This window comes from Harpia harpyja, chromosome 1, assembly GCF_026419915.1.
Source record: "Harpia harpyja isolate bHarHar1 chromosome 1, bHarHar1 primary haplotype, whole genome shotgun sequence".
NCBI classification, from domain to species: Eukaryota; Metazoa; Chordata; class Aves; order Accipitriformes; family Accipitridae; genus Harpia; species Harpia harpyja.
In genome coordinates this window covers 20,097,455-20,124,252 of record NC_068940.1, presented here as the reverse complement: position 1 = coordinate 20,124,252, position 26,798 = coordinate 20,097,455, and the positions used below count along the sequence as shown (strand labels likewise).

The 26,798-nt window shown below is 35.2% G+C and overlaps 1 protein-coding gene across 4 annotated transcripts in view; it reads right to left on the bottom strand.

The window, feature by feature from the left end:
• Positions 1-26,388, bottom strand: part of CDH10 (cadherin 10) — a 104,630-nt gene extending 78,242 nt beyond the window's left edge. The window contains exons 1-2 of one of the 4 annotated variants that reach the window (XM_052781037.1): positions 25,880-26,105; positions 7,261-7,390 (exon numbers count right to left, since the gene is read on the bottom strand). The gene's annotated coding sequence lies outside the window, so the exon portion shown is untranslated. Of the gene's footprint in view, positions 1-7,260; positions 7,391-24,795; positions 24,832-25,879; positions 26,106-26,277 lie in introns of those variants that run through there. The other 3 variants (XM_052781042.1, XM_052781036.1, XM_052781052.1) reach the window with 3 other exon arrangements.
• Positions 26,389-26,798: the final 410 nt, after the last annotated feature.

The window sequence follows — 26,798 nt, the reverse complement described above, 5'->3', positions numbered from 1 at the left end:
CCAGTTCTGGGTGCAGTTATTTGTTTGTTTTGTTTGTTTGTATGTACGTATGTATGTGTGTATGTATAAACTTTGTAGACATAAGGATACTTATTCAGCAAAGTTTATAGTAGTGGGAGTATTATATGAAGACAGAATAAAATCTGTTCTGAAGGGAAAACTAAGAGAAAACTAAAAACATTCAAGACTTTGTTTTGCTTTTTAACTTATATTATTAATTCTGTTCAATATCCAGTTTCAAGTAAACCCACTTCTATTCTGTTTCTCTGAGAAGTCCCCTCTGATCAACTGTGCTTCATTTGTTCCTCTGGTTCTTTTTTTTGGTTTTTTTTTCTTCTGTGTCACTATAGTCACAGATTCCTTTTACATGGCTGTTGGGACGTTTGTAAAGTAGCAACCAATATTAACTATTCAACCAATAATGACCAGCCCTCCATGGCCCTTGTGTCACATCCAGGGAGATTATCATTTGCCTAACAGCTCTCTTCAGTCCAAACTGAAAATGCAAAGCTTCAAGGGCCTCTACTAGGTAGAGACCTTGCCTGTGCACACCATATCCAAAGTGACAATGAGTCTTGCTATTTCACCCAAATGATTCTCCAACTGCACCCATGACAGCCGGAAAACAAAATGCAAACACTGTATATGTTGTAACACTTAGCTAGCAAGCAAACAACTAAAACAGGCTGCAAGATGACTTAAGGATACTGTATTACAATAGCAAGGTAACTGTCATGGTTAAGTGAAAATGGAATCATATGTTATAGGTTTATCCAATTCTTTCTTTTGTTAAAAAAACAAATAGTTTTAATTAAAATTATATATTTCCACAAATACAGTTAGCTAGAAAATCAATAATTTTCCTGACAGATTCTGGTGTAGGATTACAGTTATCCCGGTGAAACTCAATGATTTATATCAATATACCTGATCTACTGTGAATTTTGTGGTTTCACATAAGTAAAGAAATTAGTTTATGATGCATGCAATATTTATAAAATTTTCAAATTATCTCTCTCTTTTTAAAAAATTTTGAATCTAAGATGAATAAATTATTATTATAATTGGAAACAAAATGTTTATAGTTTAATTATAACTAGAAGTCAATTAGGAGTCAAAACATACTTCTGTGTGAAAAATGCTGTTTATTTGTATTTAATGTGACTAATTGTACAAGAAAAATAGAAGACATTTACATTACTGGAATTCTTTATGTCTGTCAAATATTATCTAGTCTGTTTTTTCTTTCTTTTTAGAATTAGGGATTGTTTCATCACAATATGCATAGCTAATAATTTAACTTAAGGATTTTTTTTAAACAACAGTCTTTTTCAAACTGAAAACAAATTATCAGTGATTAATGATGTATAGATCTTTGAAGCTTACAGACTACTAAGCAATTTTTTCTACAAAAAGTTTTAAAATGTTTTTACAGGGGCTTATTCCTAACTTGTGCTCTATTATATGCAACATTTTAACATCATTTCTGAATGAGTGATGCTGTCTTAGGCAATATGTACACATTTTTCTCTACAGAATATTTTTCTATAAACGTACCAAAGCTCTAGAATAACAAGTAAAGAGAAATTTCTCTTGTAAAGATCACAAATAGGTAACCACAAGGAGACTGCAGAAAAATAATTCTCTAATTCCAAGAGTCAACAGTGTACTCAAACAAAGTGTCTACTCAGTGATAAACAGACTTCCACCCCATCCTATCCTCATAAGTGAAAAAATAATTATGTTAGTACCACCTAGTTCCCTGAGAAAACTGCCTTGAACAAAGGTGTGATTCTTAGGACAACAGGAATTTGATGGCTCTCCCATATTTAAAGGCAAACCCCTTCAAATCTGCCTATGTGAAATATATATAGATATATGTGGCATATAACTAAGATATTTTACATAGAATTTCTTGGCACTGTAAACTAATAGCTTGGACAGACACAACATATTTCTGTAAAACAATTAATACTTTAAAATATTCACTCAGCTATGGCAAAAAGCAAAGAAATCTCACCACTTAATCCCACTAGATGCATAACAATAATAAACTAGAATGCTTCAACAATAATAAACTAGAATGCCTCAATTCATTTCCCCATTGTACTCATTTTGGCTGGGATAGAGTTAATTTTCTTCATAGTAGCTTATATGGTGCTGTGTTTTGGATTTATGACCAAAACAGTGTTGATAACACAGGGATGTTTTGGTTACTGCTGAGCAGTGCTTGCCCAGAGTCAAGGGCTGTTCTGCTTCTCACCCCACCCCAGCAGCGAGGAGGCTGGGGGGGCACAAGAAGTTGGGAGGGGACACGGCTGGGACAGCTGACCCCAACTGACCCAAGGGATATTCCAGATCATATGACCTCATGCTTAGCAATAAAAGCTGGCGGAAGAAGAAGGAAGGAGGGGATATTTGGAGTGATGGCATTTGTCTTCCCAAGTAACCATTAACGTGTGATGGAGCCCTGCTTTCCTGGAGATGACTGAATGCCTGCCTGCCAATGTGAAGCAGTGAATGAATTCCTTATTTTGCTTTGCTTGTGAGCGCAGCTTTTGCTTTCCCTATTAAGATGTCTTTACCAGTTTTCTCACTTTTATCCTTCCCTTTCTCTCCCACATCCTACTGTAGGGGGAGTGAACGAGCAGCTGTGTAGTGCTTAGCTTCCTACCAAGGTTAACTCACAACATCCATCCTTTTTTTTTTTTTTCTCACAGAAAGCTATCTTAAATAAAGGTAATCTTTCAGGATAACAAGAACGAGATGACCTGTACATTTTTACCAACAGTTTCCTTCAAATCATTTGCAGAGAGGGAAGCACTATAGAAGATCACAGAACTATTTGTAACAGACTCTCCTTAACATTCTTGGGTTGCAAAGTCATCAGGAAAATCTGAATCTCATATCTTCTACTAACACTATCATCTAAAAGCTGGCTAGGAAATAAATCCACAGAGATATAGATACGAGAGTACACATACAGATACAATATACTCAGATGCCTTCTGCAAAAAAATATTCTGGGAAGTGTCAATATAGGAAATGCTGACCATCTGTGATCAAAATCACTCCTGGGGAAGCAAATCTATTTCTGTCCAAAGTATACCATGACTTAACTAGTAGCTAAAGAATTACTGTTTTATCCAATCTGGCTTGATATATTTAGAGAACAGCATCCAGCTTCTCACTTCTGGAAGGCTTATGTCAGGCTGAATCTTTGTCATACTGCTACAAACATTATTTGTTGCACCTGCCAAGAAAAATGCATGGACCCAATGCTAGTGTCAGCGTGGGAAGAAGCAATGCTGAACAAAGCTTCATGTTCTCATGTATAGCTTGCTTTACAGTAAAGCAAGCAATTACAAGAAGTTTAGGACTTTAGACAAACATAGGAGGAAGGTTACTTGAGGTCCTACATCCATTCGTTAAGGTCCAAAGGAACAACGGTTCCAAACTGGAAGTAAAAATGATTCTTAACAGGCTGTAAAGGTCACATAAATTAAATGGTAATACATCCCATTGACTGTTTTTTTCTTATGACTCCTGTTCACTTTTGCAATTTCCATCCAATGTCATTCATGACTTACTTGCTGTAGCCTATATTTTGAACATGGATTTTCATTGCTATTTTGACAGCTATCTCTTCTTTTGCTAACATTTTCATTTTATCCCTGGTGTTTCTTTTAGTCCTCTTTCAAACACTTGTTTGAGAAAGGCAGGCTAGCATAAGAATCTAGTGTAAATGAAAGTGTTATATTTATGTTACTACAAGAATGTCAAGGATCTGTTCTCAATTTCGGCAGCAAAAAGCCTGCTACTTCAGTGACTGAAGTGTATTTCCTGAAGATATTCACTGGTGTCACCCAGAGCACAATGTGATATATATTTCAAGTGTATATTACCATATATAAACAAACTATGGGGATTTTTTTCAAAGTGATGAGCAGCACAGAACTACAATGCTATAATATATATATACACACATTAGAAAAACTTAGAGAAAAAGTCAAGCAATTATTTCCTCCCTCTCCTTTAAACACTATTATAAAAAAAAAAATAGATATATCACCTCTAATAACTGTTATATGAGTGAAGGTCAAAGGACTGAAGTGTAAATTTTTCCTGTGCCTATGAACAAACCTTCCAGTTTGCAATGTCTTCATCACACTACTCAGTGCAACTCTTTAAAAAAGATAGCTGTATGATAGTGAAGAAAAAACTCCCCAAACCACAATGAAAACACCAGCTCTAGAAGACAGACAGGTGTTTAAAAAATGGCCACACACTGAATATGATATAAAGTCACTTTCACACTGTTGAAAGTTTTGCACCTTTCTGGCAACTTGTAAGGTAAGATGTCAAATACCACCTGACAGACAATGAAATCAGCAAGGAGTCATGTCACAGAGCAACTAGATCACAGCAGCAGCACTGCTGCTGTCATCTCCATCCTCAGTCCTGACAAGTGATGCATGTGTGTCCCTTATTCTGGTCTGCAATAGAACAGCAGCCTCTTCAAAGCCTCTGTGCCTCAGTGTTTTTCCAAATCCTGTTCCACGACCTTTTCCAATTAATTTGGAAACTTTCTCCCCCAAAATCTCTATTTATCCAAAATGCTGAGGTCTGCTACAAATGTTCATCCATGCCAAGTTATGCAAATTTTGTCCACAGTATCAGCATTTGTAACAACCTCTTACCCTTTTCATTAGCAAGCTCCTTTTACTCACTGTCTTTTAGAGAACCTTGTCATTAGGAAGAAAACATCAGTTCTATAGAATAATAGTCTGGAAATACATTAACGACTGATGGTGTCAGCTGGACTGCTTTGGCTTCCTCACTTAGGAGACATTTTTCATTGAGCTATTAGATAAAGGTAAATTCTTTCTTATGGGATCTGCAGGGAAATAAGGAAGGAAGATTCAGTCACTAACTTAGTAGAAAGGATTTTAGAGTAAGATGAAACATGGCTACGCTAACATAAACATGTAATTTAGGTATAAACAGGAAATACCTGGAAACCAGTCTAAGGGCAAGGATAAAAAGAACAGGTGACAGCAAGTCAGAAAGGATGAAGAAGGTCCTGCATTAGTCATCTATCAAACACCTTAGACATCTGTACATTAATACAAAAAGCACAGTGAGCAAACCTAGAAAATCTTGAAGTCTTTTGTTTTAAAAGTTGAAAATCATATAATAAGCATAATAGAAAGCTGGTAAGGTATCCCATAGGACTGGAAGGTTATGATAATATTATGTACAGGAAAGACAGGAAGACCAAAGGAAGAGGTAGTTTTTGAAAGAAACTGTATCACACAAACAAAAGCTTTTCTAGTGCAAAAGTGGGATAGGAAATGGAGTAAAGAACAGACTTTGGCTAAGCCATTCTCATGTCATTCAAAACATACAGAAGCAAGCATGTCAAAAATATAAAATATATTGTATTGATAAATATGAGTATAAAGCAATAGCAGGCAAAGAAAGAGGTAAAATGGACAAAGTTGAGGCACAAAATGAGAAGTCAGAGACATCCAGGATGAAATAATTCTGTAAGAGTATTAGCAACAGGAGCAAGACTGAAAACTTTGGTTCAATAATCAGTGGAGAAATAGTGCTCTTACAGATAGAATAAGGGAAGTTGGAGAATGCAGTGTCTTTTCTCAGCAGCATTGTTTCTAAAAGAAAATTTAGGGCAGGTAACTAATACAATTAATACTGACAGCAAGATGTTATGATCTCAACATTAAACAGGAAAAGGGCAGGGTAAAGAGTAATTGAAGAACATAGATAAGAATGGCCAGCCTTTGCAATCCTATTAGCTGTGTAACAAGCTGGGTTTGCAATCAAGAGCCATGAGACACTGGAGAAATCTATAAACGATTCCTAGGTGGGAAGTGATGTGAACTCCTCCTGAAGGGGATGGAATGACACTGGACAAGGTGTGCAGCTGCGAGCAAGGCAACCCAGTTATGTTAAGTTATGGGACTCTTCTTTCAGTGACAAGACATTCAGAAAACCCAGCAATCCAGTATCAGCATGTTCATGTGTTGATAAAATAAAACCACGTAGGCATGGGAATCGAGCATGCTCAAGGACCACACACTGTTCACTGCAAATTACAGGTTTTTAAAGCACTGGGCCTAGTGAATTTACTACTAGTATAGAACATGAATTGGCTGAAGCAGTTTCAGAATAATTAGACATTCTTTTATTTAAAAATATATTTTCCACTCCAATTCCATTCTAAATTCTTTCTATGATCGAATAATTATTGTGCTTTGTGGACAGAGAAAAATCAGTAAATGTCAACTATCTTAATGCTACTGAGGCAAACAGATCACTGAATATGATTTAATAGCATCATCTACATCCAAAAAAGAAACTGAAATATAAGGAGGATTACCACCTATAAGAAAAATAAAGTATATCTTCTCTACTTGTGCAACAATGGGAAGGGCTCAGCTAAAACAATAAATCAATTTTTGAACACCATACCTTAAGACAGGTGTGGAGAAGTCAGGGTAAAAGATGAATTGTCATGACTATCCTGGCACAAGTTAACAAATGGGTGCCACTAGCTTATAACAGAAAAGAGTCTGAGAGGGGAGAACAAGTTAAAACTTTCAACTATGTAAGACTTCTGTAAAAGAGACAGGATAATCTGTTATCCATATCTACTGAACATGACAAGAAGTAACGGTTGAGATGATTTGTAGCTGGGAAAAAGCCGCAAAACCGAGCCCAGTGAATGAATTTTTTTGTAACTTTAGTGATAATTACATCTACAGACAGAACTAGCACACATTTACATAGTACAATTCATCTCTTAAGACTGTCTTGGAGATTAACTTCCCTTTCCACCTCTATCCATCCTTAATCTTGTAAGTGCTATACCCAGAAGACCAACCCTGAACTTTATTTTATTTACACTGAAAAAAGTTATAAAAGGCTATTGTATAACACATACTTTCAGATATTTCTCACTTCCACATAGTAACTGTACAAAGTAGGAGAACGAAAATTTTGAGATAATGTTAATCATACAGACCCTATTTTGTGAAATAAAAAAATAATAAAAAGCTCCATTAACCTAGATTCAACGCAAAATAAGTAATACTTGCAGGCTGGCTTCCACAGCCCTCTAGGGATTAAACATAATTTGAAAAACTGAATGCCTACTCATATTTTGTTTAGTAGTAGCTCACCCTACATTTGCTTATTTAGAGTTGTCACTTTAGACTACTGGATTTTCAGAAGTACCTTTTAACATCACTGGAAACAGAAAACATAGCCCAAGGGCCTGAACACACAATGGTTAATGCTTATATACCCGCTGTGTCTTCAAGGAAAGGAAGATGGAATGATTCCAAGTATGCAGAAGAAATGCTGTCTGAAAGAGGAAAAATGGTATGAAAACTGTAATCACATTGATATTAAAGATGACCTGTCTCCAATATAATGTTTGATTCTTTTAGATATTTCAGCCATTTCAAATCACACTTAGCTCTAATGTGATATGTCATTTATCATCAAACATAAAATGTTATGTTTCCAAAGAGATTGTGGTGGGAAGAGGCAGAGGAAACAAATATTTTTTTAATTTAGAGAAGAATCAAAAAAATAGTAAAATAATAAAAATTTTTAAAAATCAACAATTTGTTAAATTGGTAAACTACTTCATCAGCCTTGAAAGGTCCCAAGAAGTTATCTTCCTTTTCCCACATTTATTTTATTACATATTTTCATGGATTTTTACTTAAGCGTACTGATATGATACATAGCCAGTAGACAGGGATGAACTTGAAAGAAAAAGTTTCTATTCCTAAATCTTCAAGCAATGTGAAGTGTGAGTTAGGGCAAGTTATTTGAAACCTCTGTGAGCTATTCCCCACCTCCTAGCCTTTTCCAGTTTTGTCTACTTTAGAAATGCCTTAAATCTGTGACAGTCTCTAACAGGCCACATTTCCATGCAAAGAGTTCCATAAAAATACTTCCAAAAGAGCAAGAAAATTCAAGCAGCAAGACTAGACAGTTTACACAGGTCTTAATGCTGGAAGTCCCAACACACTACAGTAAGATGGTTTTGTTTGCTTTTCATTCCTGCATAGTGTTAAATGGGTAAAGCTGCACACCTTTAGAGAACTGTATGCCCATGTACACATCATGTGTGCCCTGGGTTACATGTTTCATCTCCCAGGGAGTAGCTCAGACTTCATGGTTCTTCTCTCCCCCATAAACACTTTTTTCTCAATCCTTCCACAAGCAAGTATCATGGCACAGGACTTCAAGGCAGATGGAAGATTTTTGAACAGGATAACCAAGTCCCACCAGGGTGTCTTTACAAAGAAAGGGCCCCAGTGATTACATGTAAAGCAGCCCAATCAGTAGGACAAATTCCCAAGATGAAACTGAGATAGAATGCCGTTCTCAACACCTATACATTCATAACTGTATTATATATTATTTGATAATCCCAAATAATCAGGAAGACTTGATTTTAAGTTTTACTTGATGTACAGTAGTAACAGCAGTGTACCTGTAATTTGAATACTGATTGTTAGTTCAGTTTGGATTCAAAACAAAAAACATCAGCTATGGAATTATGAATTACTTTATATTTCACTAAACAAGTGTATGCTGCCCAACCACCTGTATAACTCAGAAAATTTCTAGGAGTAAGTAGGACTACAGACTAAGTAGAGTGGATATAGTTTGTGGGTTTTGTTGTGTTCATTAATTCTAACGTATTATATGGACAAAAAGAAGGCCTAAAGCTCTTCAGTGATGCTGAAGCCCTTGCTGTTCTGCAAACAACCAGGCAGTGCACAAATAGATAACAGGACAGTGCCTAAGCACAAACACTGCTGTAACCCCAGTACTTTACATACCTATTAATAGCTAATAAGTGATATATGATAAAACCTGACTTTATCATTAATTAAATCTTCATAAATAATATCCATTATATACTGAAAATTATCCAGGAACTACAGCTGTACAGCATGAACACTGTTGACAGCATTGAATATTCTTAAAAGCTCCAAAGCATACCGTAAAATCCATGTTTAAAAATGAGTAAGAGACTGAAGAAACAGAAAAAAACCCCTATCTGTAAGGATATGCAAAGTATCATAGAGTGTCCAAGAAGTATCTGAATGTGTGTACTGATACCTAGAGATAGTCTCTTTTCATGGACAGATGTAAAGGGACTTATCACATGAGTGGTTATGTCTGAACAATTTTTTAATGTTTCTTCTTGCTGGTGGGCCACATTGTCTCTTATGTGGCATGTTTCTTCAGGGTATTGATACTCAAATTAGGTCTATCAAAGTTTAACCAATTTTTGCAGGTCCTGGTGATACAGCCCAGGAAGAGCATACCTGGAAGAGGTATGACACAGTACTTACCTATTCACTGGAACAGAAATTTTATATGCCCAGCTAGAATTCATATATTTTTTTTTTAAAAAAAGAGTTCTATGTTTCAGCTACATAATAAAATTTCTCACAGAGGACTTAGGCTCCTTTTAGCCTGTCACAGTGAACACTAGTCTTGCTCACAAGAACCAGGATTTCAGAGTATTCAACTTCTAGTTTGCTATTTTACATCACACACGTAAAAGGCAAACATCCGTGGCTGGCAGGAAATACGAAGTGAGAAGCAAAGAACATGAAAAGTATGTCCTAAGCAAAGAACACAACACATAAAAAGAACACCAAAATACCAGCGCCTGCACAGCACAGAAATAAATCAGGTGATCAAGTTCTGAGTAACAGTTGGGCAACATTAGGATGTAAGAAATATTGCAAAAACATTGCTTATAATTTTGGAGGGTTTATGAACAGAGACACATAAAGGATAACACAACAAACATTGAAATTTTGTGTATAAAATACACATATTGAAATATGTGTATAAAAAAAGCACAGAAATGAAAGCTCGCAATTTGATTTCACTTATAATTTTATGTCATAGTCTTATGTTGAGGATTTAATAATTCTAAAACATTTGGCAGTGTTTGACTTACAACACTGTAGCCTTTTTAGTGAGATAGCATGTTGATATTTTATTAAATATATAATTTTATATATTACTTTTGGATGTGAAAATTTCTGCTTAATACACCCTGGAGCAAAAGTGCAATTAAGCACTTTCTAGGTAATAAGAATGATCAGCTTAGCATAGGTTCTCATTTTTCACTTCTCTTCCAGGACAAGCTCTGATGACATGTATTCTACATAGAATTCATTCATTCCAACTGCCCTCTGCATTTCATTACTAAAGCAGAATGCTCATCTTGTTCTTTAAATCAATTAAATCAACTACCTGACAAATACTTATTGTACATCATTAAAAGGTTATGAAAAAAATCACTGCCTTCTAAGAATTACATGGGGGATGAAAATTACCCTTTTATTAAAATCTGGGTGGAAACCAATAAAATGTCTGAAATAATTAGAAGTCCTGAACACAGTACTGCTAAGAACAAACTGAGACAAAGATAAAGTTGATGATTAACATCCAGTTATTCTCAGAAATAGAGAGCCATTTTATTCTTATTTTCTGCTAGGAAATTAGTCTCAGAACAAGGCACAGCTTTGATTAAGGACTAAGTTGGCCAAAGCACATGAGTGTGTACATATTTGCACATTGTTAAAAACAATTTAAATGTGCTAAAATTTATATATATGATCAAATCCTGTCAACGGTAATAGAAATTAAACACAAGCTTAAGTCATTTGCAAAATGCTGGGGTCTTCCATGCACAAAAGCACACTAGTCTAACAACATACCGTGGCCCTCAAACTTCTGAGTTTTAGTATATTCTCCAAGTTTGCAATACATAGTAAGAGGTGGCTTTTATCCTCCCTGCAGGCAAACGCTTTCCCTCTAATTAGGAAGAGGGCATCAGAAAACCACTGACAATGAGAAGCTTCTGCAGTGCTGTCCAGCCCTGCATCTTCTGGTTCTTCAAATGCATGTCTCTTACGCGTGAACAAGTACACAATATTTCAAGCATGGCCTAATTGAGAAGAGCACCTGACTGCTGTTGTTAACTAAAATGCCTTTCAGAGAAAGTACCTAAACACACAGAAAGAGGCAGTATAAATTAACTCTTATTTACCCTCCTTCAGGATTATTTTTTTTAAATGAGGTGCAAGAAAGACTCTAGTATCTTTTCGAAGTGCAAAAACTGTAGAGTTCTTGTGGCTAGCAATGTGGACTAACAAAGAGAAAGCAGGAGAGCTGATCATTGTTACCTTTCCTTTCTCATGTAAACCAGCTGTCACAGACTGAGGAGCTAGAAAAGAGCTGTAGCCTGGTCTAAAACTACCATAAGACTACCGGAATATCTGGAGATTATTTTTTTCCTTTGGCTGAGGAGAACTTGATTCAATGCTGCTGGAGAGAGATGGTTCTAGAGACACAAGGTTTTAGTTTCTCTGAAAACTTTTATTTCCTGCAAAAGACATTGTGAGGCTATTGCCAAATTATTATTAAATCAGGGAAAAAAGAAATGTTTTAAAATTTATTAAGGCAGGACTTTTTGCTCCCATTTTTAAGGAACTACAATTTCTTTTGTCTTTCATTTCCTGAATTGTCTTTAGAATACTCAAAAGTGACAGCTATCTCTATGTCAGTGTTTCAGTTTGCTCTGCATCAAAGGAGATGGATATAAATCCGTTGCAGGAAAATACAGTTTTATTTCTGAAGCAGGTAGACTCCATTACATCAGTCCAATAAAACATAATTTTAGTTTTTTTCTATTTGTATATTCATACCTCAAAGACAGTTTACATTATTTCTACATTGTAAAAGGTAGGGAAGGAAAAAAGTGCTTCATTTGCAGCTAGCGGGTACATAAGCCTCTCTGTTCATCTTCATGAGAAAACAACCAAGCTTACTTTGGCAAAGGAAAGATCTTTCAATCTACTGCCAAAAAGTACATAACCTGAAGTATCAGTGCCACTACTCTTATTTTAGCAGTCTCTCTTTTCGATCTGAATAACACTTCCTAGTTTGCCCTAAATACTGTAATCTCCGAAGGACAAAGTCATAGCAACAAACTCATTCAGACTCTTTCTGCAGATATCTGAAAAGACCGTACACCTATGTCTTGTATGTAAGAACAGCACACATAGTTGTTGGGATCCTGTGCTTTTGTGACCTTTATATCTTGTTTACAATATCTCTAGGCATTCAGGCCCTGAAACATGTCAGTTATATATTACTGCAGCTGTACAGCAGGATGAATTTTCTTCTTTCACTGCCACAGCCTAGGTGCATGTTGCTTAGACTAGCTGGTAGTCACACTAGACATAAATAATTTTGACAGTCAGGAGAACACACTAAATATACAAGTTCCACAGATAGGCAATCAATCTTTTCTGATGGACTAACCCCAGAAACAGTTTTAAAAATCATTTTTTCCTTTTGATCATCCAGACAAGTTCTGTGATGGACACTTTTCAGTCTCCCCTTTATGTACAGGAACTAACAGTTTCCAACATAAATAATATATTTACTTACCTACCTAAAATTCTAGCTAAATTAAGCACACTGGGATTGAAAGAGAAAAATCTACTATTCAACAGGTGTAATTTGCAGAGGGCATACAAGGGATTTGACAACTGAGAAGAAGAAATTCTAGGAATTCCACTTCTTTCAAAAACATATTCTGAAACGGTATTATATGGATTTCCAGGCATTCCTGACTATAATCACAAAATCATGAACTTTTGTTTTCTTTTCACCTCCACAAGCTCCAGAAATAAGAATAATCACTATAATTGACCATGTTTCCTCTTTCCTCTCTAACTTCAGTGGAGACATTGATACTTTGGATTATTTAATCTAAGACACATTCCTAACTATCTATGTTCTCTTTTTATCCCTTAAGTTTATTTTACATCCCTCATCCACATAGCATTGTCTGTAAATTCTCTTAACCTCATGTCAACCTTATTTCTACCCAAATCCTTGGCCAAACCATTATTTCTTCTATCATTGAACGTCCTGCTTCTTTTGCATATGGCCTCTTACTTCAGTTTTTGAAGGCTATTGCTGTACATTCTTATGTGAATTAAGAGATGCAACCTTTACAACACTTTCTCTCCAAATTTCAAAACTCTTCTGTTCAAATAAGCATTCACATAATTTCCTGAAGTGCTTCAGGTATGCATATCAATCAATCCAAGAAACTCTCTGTCTGTTCCTCCACAATATCCATTGACTTATCACACTTACATTTCTGCTTTTTGCACTGCATAAACACAACTGCTTCTCATTGGAGACTCTCTCTTTGGTAACTTATAACATGCTCCATCACCTTTCTGTATCTGTGCTTGATTTGTTGCCTGTCTCATCCCATGTTGCAGGTGAAGCGTGCTGCCTGCCTTACCTGCAGCTTTTATAAGTAAATACATTTAAAACAACCCATAAATCAAATTAAAAAGAACTTATATATATATATAAAATAGAATTCTACTTTTCCCCTCTTGAATGTTCTTCAAAATATTCTGTACTCAGTTTGCATTAAATGTAACCACATGAAAATTACAGTGCCATGCATACACAAATGTGTATTCATCCAGAAAAAGATGTTAAGAAGATGCAGTTTTGGTAAATAACTTTCTAGAAAGCTTTTTAAGATTTCATTTTTACAGACCATTCACAGGTTACCTTGAAATGACAGAAAATACTGTTTAATGACTAAATACTGACTGTATTTTTCAATGTAAGAAATGTAAACTCTACCAGGCCTAGAAATTGTAGTTATAGAAAATGCCTCTATTAGGCCTATGAAGCAAATCATATAATGATATAGAAACTGATTTTATATGGACTGCAAAAGGTAAAAATTATATTTTGGGTTTCAATTTTATTATTATTAGCATATTATACATATCATAATATCATAACTTTATACAAATATTATTTAGATGCATGCCTTAAGTTTCACACCTTTCTATCAAAAAGACTGTGACACTTATTTAGGTTTGTCTTCCTTGTAAGGGAATTCACACCATGTGAATTCACTGGAATGTGCAATTGCAATTCTTTCTTTTGTTAATTCACCTACCGCTTTCATCTTGTAGCCAAATTATACTATAGAAGGCACCAAAAGATACAGAAAAAGAGGGAAGCATTCAAGTGTGTTAATTGTCAAGAGAATTTTACTGGATCAGGAGGAAAAATTCTAACAAACACATTATCGCATACATGTACAAGACTGTTGAAATTCTATATCTTATTACATTAATGCTATGATTCTTCTCTCAATTCCTGCTGATAGGCAACAGAGTTTTCTGTCTAGCTAACCCTAATCAGAGAAATCACACAATGTCTAACCATCCAAAAGCAATGCTTCAGCTGTTGACTGATTAATCAGTCATAAGCTGGCACAGCATACAACTATACCTCAGCTAGTGATTGCTTATTAAAAAATCACATTCTAGTGACTAATATTTTAATATATGCCATATAATTGCTGGAAAACATATCTTGTATTAACATCCACATCATATTTTTATTTTCTGTATAAGTTTAGAAAGCATATAATACACGAGGCAGTATTGGCCATGTGCACAGAAAGTGACAGAAGTATCTGACATTGCAAGAATATCCAATTGGAATACTACTTCCATTTCAAAGATGAGATCTTAAACAGTACTCTCATTTGGTACTCATTTTGATCGATAGTATTTCTTCCTTCAGCTGGGAGGATACACTATAAAAAATACTGTAATTTTTTTTTCTTTTGTGGCTATAGTACTGGACTGAAATTAAAAATTTCAGTCTGTTTTCCAGTGCCTAGGTACAAGCACTTTTAATCTTTATATGCTTTCATATCCCTTGTCTGAAAAAAGGGTATTATAACAACAACTCACAAAGTTATAATTTGCAATTGATATTCAATGACTACAAGATTTTTGGATGTTATTTGGACCAGACTATAATAAATGTCTTTCAAAAAAAAGAAAAAGAAAATCATCCTTACTTTGGAAAACATGAGAACTATTGCTTAAGTAAAAGCAGGACTGACATCTTGATTTTCTTTCCAGCTATTGACAGGGAGTAATATTTTTGCATCTAGAAACTTTCAGCGTGAGTGGAAGTCAGACAAAAATAAGTAAGCAAAGATGGACTATCACATAGAAAACTCCTTAGGAAATTGAGCGAAAATGTGATCTGCACTGATTGCAGACATCTACAAGCATTATCTTCAAAAAAACAGGTATTAAACTAGCATTCATTTAGCACAGAACCAAAACCACTCATCTTGCTGAATCCCAATGAAAATATCAGGAAAATAAACAGCATTCCTGTGCTGTTATTGCTTTTTTGGATGCAGGCTGGTATGAATTTTCCCAAGCCAAAACCAGAAAATAAAATGAAAAACAAGAATGTTAGCACAGACCTTGGCTTTCTGTTAAACATTACAGGATGCTGAAGTGAATATTGCCTTGAGCTAGCTAAGTATTAAAGTATTCTACAGAGATCTAATGCACTAATACAATAAAAATATATTGACAATTTCCTTGAACTAGTTAAGTATTTAAGTATTCTACAGAGATCTAATGCATTACAGACTAAAAATCTATTTCTATGTGGTAATTATAGCAAATTTTTGTGAGATTTCTCAAATCAATATTTATAGTAATGCATTTGAAAAGATCAAAAAAAAGAAGCAACCAAAGAGAACTTTGTCCTGTGCATGACCCAGTTTGTTATTTTACAGTCACTATCAAAATTCATACATACATCTCTATCACCAAAGCAAGCTATTTTGCTGGTAGGCATAGAAACTGTGGGCTAGAAAAGAGTACCTCCTGGTTTCATATAATTATCCTCTTGCCACAAGATGGCACCACAAGATTAAAAATATCTGCATTCCTAAGGTTCCCGTCTGAAAAAAATGAACAAACTTTGCAGGGAATTGCACAAGAAATGTCATCAACATTTGACTTTCTATTTGGTTAGCAAGTTATGAACGTCATACTGCTTACTTCGACAAACTGCTGAAATGCAGAGACTTACCATAGAGTTAGTGAATATGGAGAAAAAAAAAAATTTTACTAAAGCTTAAGTTTCCTACAAATGGCAAAGAACAAGCAGTGAACATTTAGAATGATATATTTCCTTTTTAGGACACGTAAGTAAGAACATATGCAAATGTATGATTAAAAACTAAACAGACACAAGAAAAAATTACTCCAAACCCATCATCAATTTATAGTCTCCCCTAGAGGAAAATTTATCAAAGTTCAACAACTTACACATTAAGAATTATTCTTTTACTCCACTCAATTTTCCCTCCCAATTGCAATTTAAAAAAAAGTTGATCTCAAATTCAGTGAACTTTTTAAAAAGTTGTGTGGTATATAATGTGAGAAATACTGAAGAAACTATATTTCTAGCTTATGGGATATCTCATTGTCAGATTAATGCTTTTCTATTCCCACAGCAAAACCTCATCCTTCACAAAGAATAGTATTATATGGTAGGTACAGGTCAGAGTGCACTAACTGCATAAAACCAAAACAAAACCCCAAAGCCTTGGGGAGACAAAAAATTTCAAATCACAAGTATTTCACTGGTAATTATTTCATGTAGTACATTTCATATATCTATTAAAAAAATCCAACAAAACAACCATTAAAAAGTGTTCACAGCCTTCAGCCAAAAGAAACCAAACATCTCCAAACATAAAACTACTAATTCACCAGCAAATTTCTTTAAGTCACTGTGTTTCCTTTAAAGAGAGAAGACATAAAAGAGTTATTTTTGTGTCAGTATTATCCTGATCCTCATTGCCAGTATTTCTGATTGTACAGAAACGTAGTAAGCTACCTTCAAAATATTTTTTCTGTATATTACTTCATTTTAGCTCATATATTTTAAAGCACTAATGGATTACCCTTGAGAAGTCAGTGCTTGATTACACATGAGAATCATTGAGATTAAGTCTGTTTACTTAAATAGAATTGAATTTAATTCTTTAAAATAGTCTTTTTTTTCAGTCATCATGCCATTATGACACCACATTTTTTTCATGTTGTCCTGATAACAAGTAGTCCAGTTTTAATCCACTATCATGATAACAAAATGGACTCCAATCAGCATACCAAGAGTAACAACGACTGTCACATCAGTCACATCACTAAAATGACCCCATAGTCGTGTAGACCTGGAGGACAAGACTGTCTGGGTGCTTTTCCAGAGATTGAACTGGAATCATTTAACTGGCAGTTGTGGGACTGATCCACCTAGCCTGCTTTTATCCCATCAGACCTGACTTTCACAGGCGGTCCAAGTGGCAAAACACCTGCAACCCTATGTGCATAAGCACTTAGTGGTTGGATCTTGATGGCTGTAGTCATGGAGGAAGGAAAAGGTGGGTATTTCCTCTCTTGAATGTACATAACCAAAATTTAGCAAGAAATCGCTGCTGTGTTAACACAGGTTTTTTCGTCCTGTAATTTAGAAGGCTGAACTACCTTCCAGTAGTAGCTTTTCAGCTTTACCATTTGTGTTTAACTCCAGCTAAGTGGGTGGTGTTTGAAATGAAAGCTGAAAACACTCATTTGTAGATGGCTATTTGTAAGTTTTGTTCTAAAACACTAGCATAACAAGTACAATTTAAACCCCTGAATGTAAGGAATTGGAATTATAGTGTTACTTTTTAAAAAACTTTGCATTTCAGAACTCAAATAATTGATTTCTCCTTCTTTGTCACAAACTTTTAGGTACTGAATTTAGAATAGCTCAAGCCCAGTGACCTTTCTTATTCACATTATAGATTCCTAAATTCTCTTGAAGATTTATGCTCGTCAAAACTTTAATGGGATTATTATTATAATACACTATGTCTTAGTTCATCTTTCTTTTCCAATTCTCATTATTCTGACCTCAAATAAAAAGCTAGAGGAAACGAAGGCACAATTAGGATATATTCAGAAACAGCACGTGTGTTTCAAAGTGGGTTCAGATGCCTTGCTAGTCAAGGATAAAAAGAAGAAGAAATGTATGATTTTGTCTTAATTTTCCATTCTGTACATATATTCCACACACATACTTAAATTGTAGAACAGAGATCAGTTTCTTCTGATCATTAGAATGATTAAAGACTGTCTAAATAATATAAATAAATAAAAAAGTAATACATTTCCACCTTAAGAAAGATCTTCTCAAATTAATTGGTCGAATCAGGGTACTACTTCATTTGAAACCACTTAAGAGAATTTTGAAGGAATTGTATAAGCAAGGAAAAAAGTGTATATTTTATAAAAGAATAATGTTACAGATAAAAATCCGTCTATCCGTATCTGTACATCTGCCATTCAGATGTAACTACCAGAAAAAAGTAGATCTAATAACATAACGCATATGCTTTTAAGTTGTTAATCACAAACTGTCAATAGAATGCCCCCAAGTATTAAGTCATGGAGAGAACCAAATGTACCTAATACGCCCGGGGCTTGGTTCATCCACTTTAATCAAGATGTCAGCTTCAGTGATATCTTGACCATGAGTACCATGCTCTTACTCAAGGGAAAGAACATATTTCAGCACGTTAATGACAGAAAAAAACTTTGTCCAACAGAGGGAGAAAAATCACACTTCCCTAAGATTGTACTCACGATAGTGTTTTATGTCCTACTCTTTTATGGACACTACAGATTTCTGCCAAAAGCATGTGGAAACTATCCTACAGGGAAACAGAAGTAGGAGGCAAAAATACTATTTAAAACCTGGCCTTGGAAAGTGGGAAGCAGTAGCATATTTAGGGAACTTGGAAGTGTTATGCTTAAGCAGATCTTAAACTATCTTTCATGTTGTAATGAAATGTCTTGCTTCCCTAACCATAGAAATGAGCAAATTTTTTCATACAGCTGTAAAATGACTGGGTATACCCCAACAATTCATTCATAAATTGAGGTCTACACTATTACTTATCATTTAATACAGGACTATTTTGATTAAAGACTGCTGATTAAATGGCTGAATGCTGTTGATCTCTGCTGAAACACCCCTTATTCTATGGCAGTGATTTTATAGATTCTGATGGTTTTTGTTTTAACCTATGTATTTAACTATAATTCACTGCTAGATGACCCATGAGTCATTTAGCATGATTAATTAGTTTTGGTTTGATATTTTAGCAGAAAGTCATGAGGGCAGGCTAGTAGCTCTACATAGCATACTTTGCAGGATCAAGATTATAATGAAAGAAAGAATAATATAACATACAACAGTACTGACAAGTAAAAATCCTCTCCCTACTAAATAAAAAAAAAAATTAGAAGACATCTATACTAATACAAAAAGATGATCTATAGCATGATGTGAAATTTTTGTGAAAGGTTATTTGCATAATTTTTTTCTTACAGGTGGAAAGAAAGTAAGAGCTGAAATATTGTCATTCTCCTGCTTCAGCTCATCATGTTTTGGGATTTTTTGTTTTAAACACATTCTGCTTTTTTTTTCCTCTCTATTTTTCTTGGGTTTCATTTTGCAATTATTTCTAACAACTGACAGTCTGCTACTGAAAATCCAGGTCATCTTCTGAGTAGCCTCAACATTAAAAAAGAAACAAAAACAAAAAACCACCCCACATTATTTTAAGAATTAAATCTTATTCATCTAATTAGCACATGTACACTTCTAGTGAATGTATTACTTAGAATCTTCATGATGTAGAGAAATCAATGACATTTAAGTCTGCTTTTAACTAATTTTCTGGTGACACACAGGTAAAATGGATCTATAGGTCTTCATGGAATCTTCTTATGTACCATAAACCAGAGAGGGACCTAAATAGAAACTTTTAGATTCACACCTTGTCTGATACATTTAGGCTCAGATATTTCTCTAACAAAGAATGAAACATGAAAACATGATTATAAGGGGATGTATTAAAAAAAAAAATAGAGAAAACAACCTGAGGATTGAAAGAAGCCATTTTTTAATTTCAAATTAAGTATAGTAATACTATTGACAGTTTTCAGTCAAGACTACAAGAAGGTTAGGTACACATTTCTCCCCTTTTTCTCTCTGCCAAAGGCGTAGAAAGATATATGGAGAAAAGATGACACTCATTCCCTCAAAAAATAGGAACTTGCAGATAAAACACACTACAATCCCAATTCATAATTGAAGCCCATGTGCTTGTCAAGGCCAAATCTGACAGCATTTTAAGGTCTAGTGAGGGACAGTATTGTTAAAAGAACATTATAAGATAGATAACCATATCAAGAAAAAAATTTTATGTTATGCCTATTAAACCACATGGACAGAGTCAGGAAAACCTCAATGTCGTGAGAGAGGAAGGGTCTCTTTTCCCATCTTTCATCACCTACTTCTAAAAGGGTGTCCAGATCCCTTTTTAGGAGACTTTATCTGTGGTAGCAGTACCAGTACAAAGACCTTTGCAGGGTTACAGGAGCCTTGGCCCTGGAGATTCCATCACCCCAGGACAGGGGACCGAGGCAAGGATGCCAGCACTGTACCCACAGCAACATTACTGATGCTGACTGAGTCTTGCATCTTGGACATTACATGCATTTATGGTGCCAGTCCCACTCACCATAGAAAAGGCATCAGGAAAATGGCAGGTCACTATTTGTAAGGGAAAGGAATTTATACATTTACGGGATAATTTTTCTTAGAAATCTTAGAAGCAGGATAAACATGACCATCCTCCCTCTGTCCTGAATATTACCTCTAAATAATTACAAATACTTTGGGTCCTTATCTCTTTTCTCACCCTCATTTTAAAACTCAAAGATTTTGTCCACGTATTTTGTCTTATGAAACATATTCAAGAAAATCTACACTCAAAACTCTCTTGATTCTAGCGGAAGTAAAAATCAGCTATACACCTGTGATACTTAGAGGAACCAATGAGAGAACGCACAGCATCTAAGTATCCTAGACACAGGCATATCACTGTTTTATTTGTGCTTACTATTAGGATAGCATAGCAATTAACAAGATAATAATTTTATTCATTAAACAGGTGTAAATATGTGAACTACTGAAGTATGGTAGACACAAGCACACAGTAACAGTTCAGTTATACATATTTCTATTTTATGTTAATTTGGGGAAAAATATTAACAGTCCTGTTGGACATTGCATTTTGAGCCTTGCTCATAGTGCTGTAAATTACATTGGTATGTATTCTTTATGTTTTAAAAATCTGGATATTATAGCATTGCAGAGTTCATGAGGATTGCATTCATTTTTAAGGATCATGATCTGATTGGGCCAAGTGATGATATGTGTGTTCCTTATGCTGTAATGCAAAGTACTGAACAGGATAATACAATAAATCCAATCTGTAAAGTGGCAGGTGATGGAATATTAACAGTAAAATCATAAACCTACATATACATACATATATATCTCACATAATATACAGTTCTTCATGAGAAAATATTTTGGAGAGGTTTGGGTTTTTTTGTGGTTTTTTTTTGTTTTGTTTTTTAAACACAGAAGAACATGGTTCTAGCTTTTGAGCAACAGAATTCTGGAAACATCTATTTTCATTTCATATTTTGAATCATTACCTTTACATAAACACACATACACATGCTCTCTTCTTTACACAATTTCCTACTGTTTGAAATACAATTCAAAGTTCACTTTGAGTTACAATTAAGAGATGCCATAATAAAGTTACAAATAAAAAACCCCAAACAACTGTGTGAAGAATGATATGCACGTGGGAGCAATATTAAAAAGGACACCTGCCATGTTGCTTTTCATTATATCCAGTTAACTTCCTAAGTCTTTGTATTCCCTTGATGCAGCCTGTTGGTACAGACATAGTACTACACACTTCCAACTAGCAGACTTGAATTTACATTGCAGATCAGATGCCCTGTGACAGTACAAGCTGAGGAGTACCTCTGAGATACAGCTAGAGCTTTATGCCTCCTGCTGGACACGCTTCTTTATCAAAAAAGTGATAAGCATTATCTATTTCATATAAGTTAGTAGAGGTAAGAAACAGTAGTGGGAGCTTACAGAAAAAGTGAAGTAATAAAACACTGATATAAATTAGAGAGAAATTGTACAGTATTCTGCTTGCTAAAATGAATCCCTGTACAAGACAAAGGTTTTCCCTGTTTTGCCTCTACTGTACACATACACACACTTGAAGTAACTGGTTTTGACATTTAATAATTGGGAAGACTGCATGTACAAAGAAATGTGTATAAAGCTTCAACTGGCAGATTTTTGGCAGATCCACCACATACTGAAAATTAGACTGATAAGCCATTAAACAGAACATACAGCTCAATAGCTCTTTGGTTGGGTGGTGTTCTGGCTTCCCACCAGATGAAAACAGAACAAAGAAAAAAACAGTGCTCAGGTCTAGTTGATTTTTTTTCTGTGTGTAGTAATACAGCCTGATAACTGTAACACACTCAGGTCCACAGAGATGAAGATTATTTTCTATTGCTCTATTGTAGAGCTGCTAACCCACAGAAACAGGCAAGTTAGGGAAGTTGCCAAGGACTCAAAGCTGAAAAGCTGTAAATCCAGGGAGGGAAAAACAAGCAACATTCAACATAGAAGTTCCTCTTGGCCTGAAGAGAGTTTGGGGAACATTTGGTTCAAGACAGAATACCATTGTTTCACCATTGTTTCTTGCTTTCAAGTTTTTCCAGAAGTTGGACAGTAGAGGAAGTATGTTTTCTTCAAAAAGCAAGTGTTTGCATTAGTAGATTTGAGGGTGCAGGACGTACAGCGTGTGCATTGTATAGTCAACCAAGGTTTCAGTGAACTGTACCTTGAGTTCGCATGACCTTTCATTGATAGTTGCATACAATTCAGAGCAATTGAAAATGTGCTATGGTATAGCATCCTTACGTGCAGTGAAGTCACCCTTCATAATGTTTTACTTTGGCATACTTAAACTGCTTATAAGAAAAGAAGTTTTATTTCTGAATTTCAATTTTCATCCTTTATAATAAATGATACATCAATTAGTGAGTTATTAAAAAACACTAGCAAATACAATGGTAATACAGAATATATATTTATGTGGTTCACTTCAGGCACTCACAAAATGTTTCTTAAACCCTTATATACTTAAACCCAAATAATCAGTGTTTTCCTTCCATTTCTGTCTACCACATAATATCAAAGAATAACTGTACAGCAGATTTTTTCAAATCTATGAACAGGGACATATTGTGAAGTCCAATTAAGATGCCCTGGTGTTTACAAACTTGGTTTCAAGTGATAATAATGGATGAATTAAAAATAATATTTTGATAAGTCAGAAACTTCACCCCATTGCTACCATTCAACTGTATTTCAATCTTAATTTGACCCCCTGCACTAGTGCTGCAACCTAGTGGTGTGATAAGGTGTAACATTATACTACTTCGACCTGCAACCTGGCTGTAAATATGGTTAACAGACATAGAAACTAAGTCACTTGCACAGAATTATCCAGATGAGACAGGCTCTATTTCATTCACTTGTTTCCTTGGGAAATCACGTTAAGATCAGGAAATTACTTTCTCAGAATCATAGATAGATATTATTTTCACATTAACCTTTTCTGCTTTTTGCACTTAATTATTTAACAAGGAAAAAATAACTTACATTACTTAGCTGAAATTTGTATACTGGTGTGCATGTATAGATGTGTGCCTTATGAATATCTCTCTACATTTAATTAATGATGAGCTAATTTGCTTTGACATATAACATTATTTTTATGCATTTTTCAGCTACAGCTAGGCACAGAAAAGAACAGTAACCACAGTGTCTACTGTGAGCACATTCCAGTATTTCATCAGTTTCTTCACGGATCCTTTGTCTATTGAGAACACGCCAGTACAAAGTTTTAGTAGATCTACACTCATTTACTCTAATGCAAAGCCAACAAGATCATTTAAGAATATATAAGGTCCTAGGCACAGTCCCTTTAAGAGAGATTTTGCTATTTTCTTTTCCATGAACTGTTACAAAGCATTATAAATATAAACTGTTGGCAAAGCAAGCAACCAAGACATATGCTATCCAATGCTACCCAAAGCAACAAAAAATCAAATCATCATCAGCAGTTTCAAGTTTAAATATCTGTAGTATAATCAACACTCCTCAGACATTAAAGTTCCTATTTAAGTGTACAAAATCATCTTGACACCATACAAAGAAAGCATGGACAGAAAGCTAAGCTAAAATTAACAGAAACTGCTACAGAAATGACCTCTTCATTCATACTTTTATTTAACAAAGCATATAAAAATACGAGAAGACTCCCTCAGGCACAAACTAGGTTACCAGTTGATAACCCAAGAAGTATTCCTCTCGATGCAAGCCCACATTGACTCTAAAAAGCTGGTTTTCAACTCTTGAGAAAGATAGCTTGTCTTTTCTACTTGCTTTTCCCAGTTCTCTAAGTTCATTCTTTCATCTCATCCTCTAAAATAGCACAGACTACTATTATATTCAAAAAGTAACCAATTAATATAAAAGTTTGAGTAACTGGAAAACCTTGAGAAATGCTGGTACCAGACTCATGATATTGCTAGTAAATGGCATATTTAAAAAAGATTTAGAGATTCAGAAGTATGTTCCAGTCTCCCACTCCCTGCTTTCCCCCTCCAGTAATATCGCCACGTAAATTTAAAGCCTACTAGCTTAAAAAAAAAAAAAAGCACATAATTTTTTACAAACCTGCTTCCTCACACTGTGCACACACTCACACACTCCTATATGCATATGCACATGCATACACAACAAGTTGTATAATTCAAAAAATACCTTAAAAGCAATGGGTGTGCAGTTGGGGTAATACAGAGGCTTTTACTGAAATGAAAGATGAAGATTATAGGCAACAGCTCCATTTGTGTGGAAGCAACAGAAATGATAGGTCAGTTTTAAAATGCTGGTTGCTATTTGTCACTGATTGCACGTGCAGATGCATTCTCTTAAGCTGAAGGACTGTTAGGTTTTTCCAGCTGCAACTACTATCATGGACAGTATTAGCCTATTGCAAATTTCTAATACAGTTGACAATGCCATCAATAGTTAGTAGTTGGGAACATGGATTTAGACTTGCATTGTGCTGCATTAATTTAACACCACATCAAATATGGATTTTATTGCAGCAGTGACAATAAATGCTCACACAGTTGCAGACTAAATTTTTCCTCCCTCCACCTTTTCCCTTCTTCCCCCACCGCCCCCTTTACTGAAATGTCAAACCTGGCAATATTTTCCCCATTTGCATGTATATAGCTCTGTACAGATATTTGAAATATTGCCTGTATTCACCCTGCTATCCCCCTCCACAGGGATTTTCTTCATAAGCATTTGCTCTGAGTGTGTATAATTATTCTGAAATTCAGTTCAGGGCAGAAAGAATAGCAGTGAAAGCTGTTACAGACTTGCACTGGTGTAAAGAAAGTGAGGGCACATATGTGTATGTTTCATGCTATGTTCATAACAGTTACACTATGAAATATTGTGCTTTTTTCGATTTGAGTAGCATTGTTCCCCCCCGCCACTGAATTTGCAAGAACTGAATACAGACGGAAACTGCTGCTCAAAAGATAGCCTGCTTACTAGGAAAATAAAAATAGAAATTATAAAATGCTTAGTGTTTCAATTTTGAATAAATATGATATCAGTTTACTCTGAGGAGAAAATACACAGCAGTCATTTCCTAGCCCTCGTCACATTACTCTGGAAGCATATTTATAAAATGTGAAAAGTTGTATATAGTAGAACAATTCTATCCATTGCATTAAACACCATACTCTTCCTGCTATAGTAATAATAATAACAACGATAACACCAGCAACTACAAAGAGCTTAAGGAAATAGAAATAAGAAAGGCTCCTACCTTTTATTCAGCTTCTGAGAAAGTGAAGTAGTGTCCACCCCAACCAAACTGAAACCCAAGCTGTTAGAGTCCTTTTTTTGTTTGTTTTCTCCTGTTATTTTCTAAGACTGATCCTACTTGGATCTAACTCGGGCTTTTTCTCCCAGCATCACTTAACTCTGGACAGCCGGGAACCAAAGCTAAGGGGGAGGTCTCCCTCTGACTGGCTTTCATTCAGAGCTCCTGATTAAAAAAAAAAAAAAAAAAAAAAAAAAAAAAAAAGACACACCATTCCCACCGCACACAGGCAACATGCACAGACACACACTCACACACACACACTCCTTCTCCCCTCCCTCCTTCTCCCTCCCTCCGAGGCCGGGAGCGAGAAGCGGTGCGGATGGAGCCGCAGCACTTACCCTGGGAAGGTTGGAGCGCAGGGAAGGGCAGGCTTTTCCAAGCGCACAGTGATTTGCAAGTGAATGCGGTGGGAGGGTACAGCAAACGGAGAGCTTTTTTTTGTTAAAGCCTGTCGCCCTCCCTTCGCTGACAGAATGGGTCTCTGTTTTTGAAGTCGAAGGTAATCAGCTTCATCTGCTTAGCTTGTCGTAATAATAAATACTGAAAACACCGCCACTTTTTGCGGTGTGTTTTTTCTCCATTAATATAACCGCTTTTGTATACCACCAGTGATCTTATAGCAATGTTTATAAAATTTATATATATATATATTTAAAAAAATAGCATGGTGCCAAGTTACATTGCAACCTCAGAGGGCTCAAATGAAACCACAGACAATAGTTATTTTCTTCACTGAACTGCTTATGCTATTAGATTAGAAACATTTTTCCTCGTGCTTTGCCAGTTTTATGATTAATATAAAACAAGACAGGTTCATATAATATTAGGTATTTTCACATTTCCAGAGGTTACCTGAAAA